Source organism: Camellia sinensis, chromosome 6, assembly GCF_055761805.1.
Source record: "Camellia sinensis isolate YWXY chromosome 6, ASM5576180v1, whole genome shotgun sequence".
NCBI lineage: Eukaryota > Viridiplantae > Streptophyta > Magnoliopsida > Ericales > Theaceae > Camellia > Camellia sinensis.
In genome coordinates, this window is record NC_138966.1 from 161,961,491 (window position 1) to 161,969,458 (window position 7,968).

The 7,968-nt window shown below is 30.0% G+C and overlaps 1 long non-coding RNA gene across 1 annotated transcript; it reads left to right on the forward strand.

The window, feature by feature from the left end:
* The first annotated feature begins 4,029 nt into the window (after positions 1-4,029).
* On the forward strand, positions 4,030-6,474 carry LOC114281753 (uncharacterized). Its single transcript, XR_003636000.2, has 3 exons — positions 4,030-4,199; positions 5,625-5,681; positions 6,220-6,474. It is a non-coding gene; the product is annotated as an uncharacterized LOC114281753 (long non-coding RNA).
* The last annotated feature ends 1,494 nt before the right edge of the window (positions 6,475-7,968 follow it).

A 7,968-nucleotide genomic window follows, 5' to 3' on the forward strand; every position in this document is an offset into this window, starting at 1 on the left:
CATTATTGGTGAAGTTTAGTCAATTTATTCATTTATTTATTAAAATTTTAGTTATAGGGTAGGTGTGGTGTGCCTTGGTCCACAAGCTATTCAGTGTCAAAATCTACAAAATCTAACAAGAATCCGTCATTTTTGAATTAAGGTCTCGTTTGAGAATAAATTATTTTAATAATTTTTGATTTTTTAATTAAAATATGAGATAAAAAATTATTAGATTTGAGATGATTTTTTGATTTTTTACGAAAAAATATGTAACAAAAAAATAGAATGAATTTTTTAAAATAATTTGTTAACTTTTTAGCTGTTTTAATTATTTTTTAACTTTCAAATTAAAAAGTGATGTTCCCAATTGATGAGAGATAAGCTCACGTACAAGCTCTGGTACTAGAAGTACTTATGTGATTGGGAAAGTATGGTTTTTGAATTATTTTAATTTTATTAATTTTGTTGTAAATATTTTTAATTTAAATCAAATTGGCCTTATTCCATACACCCATATTACTAAGGCCCTGTTTGGCAAGTGCAGTTTTGATTTTTTTGGGGCTAAAATATACAAAAAGATAAAATAGGTTAAAATAGCTAATAAGATAAAATGTCACATCAAATTCATAATTTTTTTTTCCCTCACAAATATCACATTCAATTATAAAAAAATCTAACTATCTTCCAAATACAAAAATTTTAATATATTAAAATAACAAAAAACTAAAATAGCATACTAAAGCCTTCGTTTGGTAATGACTTTTTTAATTGGCTTTTTTGACTTTTTTAGCCTATGACTTTTTTGTTTGTTTGGTATTCTTGATTGACTTTTTTGACTTTTTAGCTTTGCAATGGTGGAATTTTTTTTTTTTGTCTTTTTGTAATTTTTGGTTTTTTGTATTTTTTGACTTTTTTTTGTGCTTTTGTGATTTTTTAGCCTAACACGAAAACCAAACAACCCCTAAAATAGTCAACTTCCCAAATAAGACCTTAGTGGGATAATAATAAATTTCACTTATTTTTTATTTTTTTTGTGTCACTTTTGTTCACAATGTATAATTTTAGGAAAATGATTGGTGGCCCTAAAAAATTTGCCCCTAATGCCCCTAATTTCCATTTTTAGAAACTGTTTTCTTTTTTTCTTTCTTTTTTCCTTTTTTTTTTTTTTTTTTTTTTACCTAAAGTGGAATTTTCGGGGCATTCGAGCCCCGAAATTCGGGCCCTCAAGCAGCGCCCATAATTTTATCACTTTATACCAAGAGGAAACACTCTTAGGGTACGTTTGTTTGGACGGACTGGATAAGGAGGGATTGTAATTCATCGGACTATTAGTCCTAGGATACATTGTCCCGGGACTATTTGGTTGGACTAAATTTGTATCCTATGTTTGTTTAGTCATGAGATTAGATGTCTAGATTGGACTATTTTTAGTTATCCAATGTTTGTTTGGGATATTATGAAGAATGAAAAATGCTCAAATGACTATTTTATCATATTTAATTATTTACTAAGTAATAGCAATATTAAACATAACTTTAATATTTTAATTATTTTTAGCTAGATTAAATAAAAAATTGTTTTATTTTATTTTTTGCACAATATTTTAATTATTTTAATTTATTATTTTCAATTAAATTTATAATTTATATTTTATATTTTTTATTTAATATATAATTTTAAATTAACGACAATAAAAAATAATTTTATTTAATATATAAATTAAACTTTCAACAACACTAAAAGAATTTAATTTAGAAGGCCATAATTTATAATTTATTATTTTTAAATAAATTTAATTTATAATTTATATTTTTTATTTAATATATAATTTTAAATTAACAACACTAAAAAAATAGTTTAATTTAATATGTAAATTTAATTTTTTAACAACACTAAAAAAATTTAATTTATAAGGCCATAATTTATAATTTATTATTTTTAATTAAATTTAATTTATAATTTATAATTAAAATTTTTTATTTAATATATAATTTTAAATTAACAATACTAAAAAAATAATTTATAAATATTCAAAAGACTATTTTATCATTTTCTAATTGTTTGGTAAGTAATAGCATGGAGGGTAAAATGGATATTTTACAAAATAATCTAATGGGATACCAATCGCATGATTTCTATCTCACCTCTCCCTATGGGATAGGATAGTCTCATATTTGTGGGACTAATAGTCCGAGGGGACTATTAGTCCGGAGGAAAAAAAATGAAACAAACAATAGACTATTAGTCCGGTGAGACTAATATAGTCCAATTTCACCCCTAATCCTTCAAAACAAACACACCCTTAGGCTATGCTTTGTACTCTTCATCATCGTTAAGGACTTAAAAGTGATAAAATTGAAAATTTTGACGATCAAATTGATACAGACGCATAATTTAGTGACTATAGGTATATTTTATTATAATTTTGTTAATAATTTCAATAGTCATTTTAGTCTTTTATTTTTTAATTATAACAATTAAATCCTCAAACTTTGTTATTCTTTTAATATAATTCTTTCTTTCATCACTCATCATTTAAAATAACTGATAGAAAGTGCTCACAGGATGGCCATGTGAAAAGATTTTCATGGCATTAAAGAGAATGCAAAAAAAAAAAAAAAAAGTTATTTAAAAAATTTATATTTAAATTATACATTGGATTTTTAAGGACGATACAATTGAATGTTTTGCAACAATTCAAAAGGAAAAAAAATCTAAACCAAAAGTTATTGCATTTTAACGTTTTGTAATAATTTGAAAGTAGACACGGTTGACGCCAAAATTATTTGATAATCCACAACACCACCTGCCGATATGTCTTACCAATCACCAAACACCATCCTACTTTGCCGAGCAAAATTCGCTCTATAAAGATTTTTAAAGTTGATCAAATCTATCAACCTATTTCGTCAAGTAAAATTCGTTCGACAAAGATTTTTTAAGTTAGTCAAACTTGCCAACCTACTTTGCTGAGCAAAACCCGCTCTACAAAGATTTTCAAAATTGGTCAAATCTGCCAACCTACTTCGCCAAGCAAAACCTGCTCGACAAAGATTTTTTAAGTTGGTCAAACCTGCCAACCTATTTTGCTTGACAAAGATTTTCAAAATTGATCAAACCTGCCAATCTACTTCACCAAGCAAAATCCGCTAGATAAAGATTTTTCAAGTTGGTCAAACTGCCAACCTACTTTGTTCGACAAAGATTTTCAAAATTGGTCAAACCTGCTGTAACGACCACATCATGTATAATGATTAGTGCTTTATTAATTACGAGGATTTGAAATTTAATTACCGAGTATTATGATTTAATTTGGGATTTATGAGGATTGCGGGATCTGACTCGTACATGATTCTATTAAAGATTTATTTTGGACTTAGAAATTAAGGGTCTAAATGGCTTAAGGAAATGAAATTAAGAAGTTGAATCAATTTAATCTTAATTATGGACCCATTTGGGAGTTTAATTAAATATTCGTTTCAGTTTAGTAAAATTGAGATTCGATTAATTAGATCCGAATTGGAGAAAATTAAGTTAATTAAATTATGAGGATTGAGAATTGTGACTATTATGGATTAAATTCATTTATGGGAGGTCCAATTTGAATATGTAATTGATTGACGAAGATTTGGTGTCTGATCAAAAATTGAAGGCCTAAATGATTTGGAAAATCAAAATTGAGGATGAAAATAAGTTTAATTTAATATTTGGAAACTTTTAGGAGTTCGATTAAAAATCTGATTCAGATTGATAAATTTAATTATAATTAATTGAGCTTTAATGGAAATCAAATTAGACTGATTAAATTATGTAAGTCTTGTGGTTAGTTATGATTAATTAAATTAGGACTAAGATTAATTAAAATTAGATTGTGTTTAATTAAGCTAATGAGTAATTATGTATTAAGCTAATTCTATTTATGATTCAATTATAGGATTGCCTAGAAAGTGCAAGTGTGTGTACGTGTCCCATTGCCAAGAGGTGCATGTGTGTGTATAACTAATGAGTTAAAAGTGTTTGGGTTGGCATTTGTTGGTTATATGCTGAGAGAACACAGCCGAGAGAGAGAGAGAGAGAGAGAGAGAGAGAGAGAGAACTTTATCTATATACATGCATTGTGGTCAAATCTGGTGAGAGCAAACCGTGGAGAAAGAAATGAAGAAAAGAAAAGGGGAAGTAGAGGAGAATCAATCAAAACGTTGAAATTAAAGTTTAAGGTATGGATTTATACTTAATTTTTTAGAATCTTTATGTTATACTTGAAATTAAGGATGAAATTAAAATCAATAGTAAGAAGATGAAGAAAAATTAGCTTAAGAATAAGATTATGGAAATTACTTTGAAATGGGTTACATGCATGTGGATGGTTATGAAAAATAGATTAGAAATTGATTATTGGGGGTTTGATGTTTTGATTTTACATGAAACTAAGCTTCATTGTTACATGCATGAATAGATTTTACAAGTTTAATGCTCTAATGATACATACATCATGAATTTTGAAGGAATTAAAAATAAAGCTTTGTAGATCAATTATGAATTGTTAAGATTTGAGTTTGCATGCAAAATCAAGTTAGGATCAAGAGTATGAATTATGATTTCTTAAATTTGTTAACTTGAGTTCTATTTCATGTAAATAGAAGAAGTTAGCAAAATGATGATTAAGTGGAGTTATGTTCAATTTATAGAAAATTAGACATTGATTCGGTTTTGATCCCCAACCCATGCATGCAATATAATGAAAGAGTTTTATTCAAAATTTAAATTTATGTTATGGAACCTCTATGATTATGAATTAAATTGAGGTTAAAAGAAATTGAGTTAAGTTGAATTTCTAAGAAATTGATTTGTGTAATTCATGGTTAAGTTGATTTTGTTATTAATAATAAAATTGGATCTATTTGTATTACATACATCATGGAATTTCAAGAGGTTGGAAAGTCTAATTTATATTTTAGAATTGTGGGTTGATGTAAAGAAGATGAGTTAAAACTAAATTTGGACAAATGGAGCATGATTTTGAATGAATGATTTCTAATTGAATGTATTTACTAAGTTATCCAATGGTTCTCCATTTTTGTGTACCAAAAGTACATGTTTTGAGGCTTTGAATACCAAATTTGAACTTCAATTGCAATTTTGGAATTTTAGAATTTACGTTGTCCGCTCGAGCGAGGAAAGTCTCGCTTGAGCGTGAAAATCGAGCTCCCAGTAGTTTTTCAAATTTTACAGTCCGCTCGAGTGACCAAAGTGGCGCTCGAGCGGAGACCCATTTTCAGCATATTTTGGAAAGTTGTATTTAGTTCACATTTTTATTCTCATCTCTTTCTAAAGCATTCTAGACGTGGTTTATGACTCAATGAAGATTAATAAGCTACCAATCAACATAGATTAGTTAGTTGAAGAATGAATCATTGATCTAGTAGTAATTGTTTAAGAAGTCAAGTAAAAGATCAATCTATTTGGAAAAGAATGGCTTAGTAATGGAAGAATATGTGAAATAAGAACCTAGTTTATTTGAATGAGAAAGAATAAGCATAGTAGAATTTCAGACTGATTAGACGGAAAAAGACTAGGAAAGTCAAGTTTGATCAAGGAAGTAATATTGTATTTCAATGTGTATATGTTATGTGCTTGTGTAGGTCATGCGCTATTGCCTGCCTGATTGTGATCTGTCTAATTTGCTTCTGCAACTATCTGTGAGTAATAACTCTGTAAAGTTATGTTCAATGTTAAATATTTTCTGAACATTATGACATAAAATGATTAGTCTTCTGAAATGCTACGCTATGTTTTGAATGAATGAATGATTGTCCAAGATTCTGAAAGTTATGCGTGGCATCCTTAGCTTTATATGATATGCGTCATTTCATGGGTCATCAGGTCTCTTTATGGGTCATCAGGTCCCTTCATGGGTCATCAGGTCCCTTTATAGGTCATCAGAAACGTCTCTGTGCACATGAGTCATCGGAATGCCTTTAAGGCAGTCCCTTTATGGGTCATCAGATTTGTTAACGCTAATAGATGTACCATGTATGATTATATGCGAAATCTGAATATGAAAATGATTATGAGTATGTATATGAATCTATTTCTGATTTGGAATTTGAATATGCGTAAGACTCTGTTTCTGATAAGAAGTTAATTTCTAACTCTGTGATGGACATCATTCATTAAATCCTTTACTCTGTTATTATTCATTGTGCCCCAACTCATTGTTTATATTTATGTATGTAGGTGATCAGGCCCGTGACTAGGCTTAGAGGCATCTGCCTAGAATCTGTTTTTGTCAGCCAACCTATGTGCCTCCCGTGGAGGTTCCGGATATGTCAAGTGATTGTCGCTAAGTGATTTAAAGTTTAAGTTTTGTTTTCTTGTTTGGTTAAACAAGTCTTGTGTAATTTGTAAATAGGGCTAAGTCCTTTTTTGTCTAATCTGTATATATATGATGAGTTAAAGATAATGTGTATGTATGTATACAAAAAGTATAAAATTTTTCTGTCTCATATAAGTCTGCACAGCTCAATGGACGTCGTATATTGTTATTTGCTTCCGCTAGCCTCTAATATTATGTTAATCTGTCTCAAAGGCCTTCGGTAATCCTAGGATTGCTGGCCGGTTACGATGCTAAGCCTATAGGGGCGGGTTTGGGTCGTGACACCTGCCAATCTACTTCACCAAGCAAAACCCGCTTGATAAAGATTTTTCAAACTGGTCAAACTTGCTAACCTACTTCGCCAAGAAAAAACCCGCTCGACAAAAATTTTCAAAATTGATCAAACCTGCCAATCTACTTCACCAAGCAAAACCCGCTCAATAAAGATTTTTCAAGTTGGTCAATACCTGCCAACTTATCTCTTGCCGAAACGAACTTGGCAAAGAGATAAAATTTGTAACCAAAAGGTAGTGTAATTCATATTGCCCCCATAATCCATAAAACGCGAACTCCATCTCAGCATATTTGACCCAAATAATAGTCTTCATCTACGTTTGGTATAAAAACTCATATTTTTCAGATAATAAAAATCTGATATAATAATTTGATCTTCCATATATTCGTGGTTGGAATAATAATGCATAAACTCCATACTTCATAGATAATCAAAATTCAGCACAATAAAATATCTTCATCCGTAGAGTAATAATGCATAAAATCCATACTCCGCAGATAATAAAAATTCAATATAATATCTAAAATCTATGATCCGTAGCATAATAATTGATAATAATAACTCCATGTCCAGAATGATAATGCATAAAATGCATGCTGATAATTTCATTAAAAACTTCCAAGTTTATTCATGAGAGAAAACAAAGTTGGTGGCATTTGATCTCATCGATGGGTCACTGTGAATAGGCACTGAATGGCGTTTGAGCTATCCATTAGTGCTTTTGAGATGAATTCAACTGCAGGCTAACGATTGTGATTCCGGCTGCTAATGGGCTCACGATATTTCCTAGTCAAGACTTTGTTCTTCGAATTGGGTCACGATTGAGGGGGACCGAGTTAGTTTCTTCAAACAAAGATAAAATCTTCCTTTTACGCCAATAATGGTAGTACTGAAGAAATAAAAAGCAAAGACCATTTGTGGTTTATAGCCCATAAAGTATCACAAAACCATTCAATGCATACCATATATTTTCACGTGAAAGTCTTACAGCCATGGTTAAGTGGTTGATGCTTACTTGGCTTATAGTATACAACTTTGGGTTGTATTGTTGGAAAGGAATCATCCACAAAAAGGTCACACGAACGGGATTAATTTTGTCTTCTTCTATGAATTTCATCGATTCCCACACACGGCGCCAATTGTACGGGTAAAGAAAAATCGCGTACTTGTTGATAAAGAAATCCAACGAAGAAGATGAATAACACCATCACGCAATCGCTATCTGCAAGACAAAACACCCCCAGCCGTAGCCGGGGGCTCTCCGACGCTCAAGTCAATCCTCCAATATTATCAAAATATTTAATGGACTAATTCA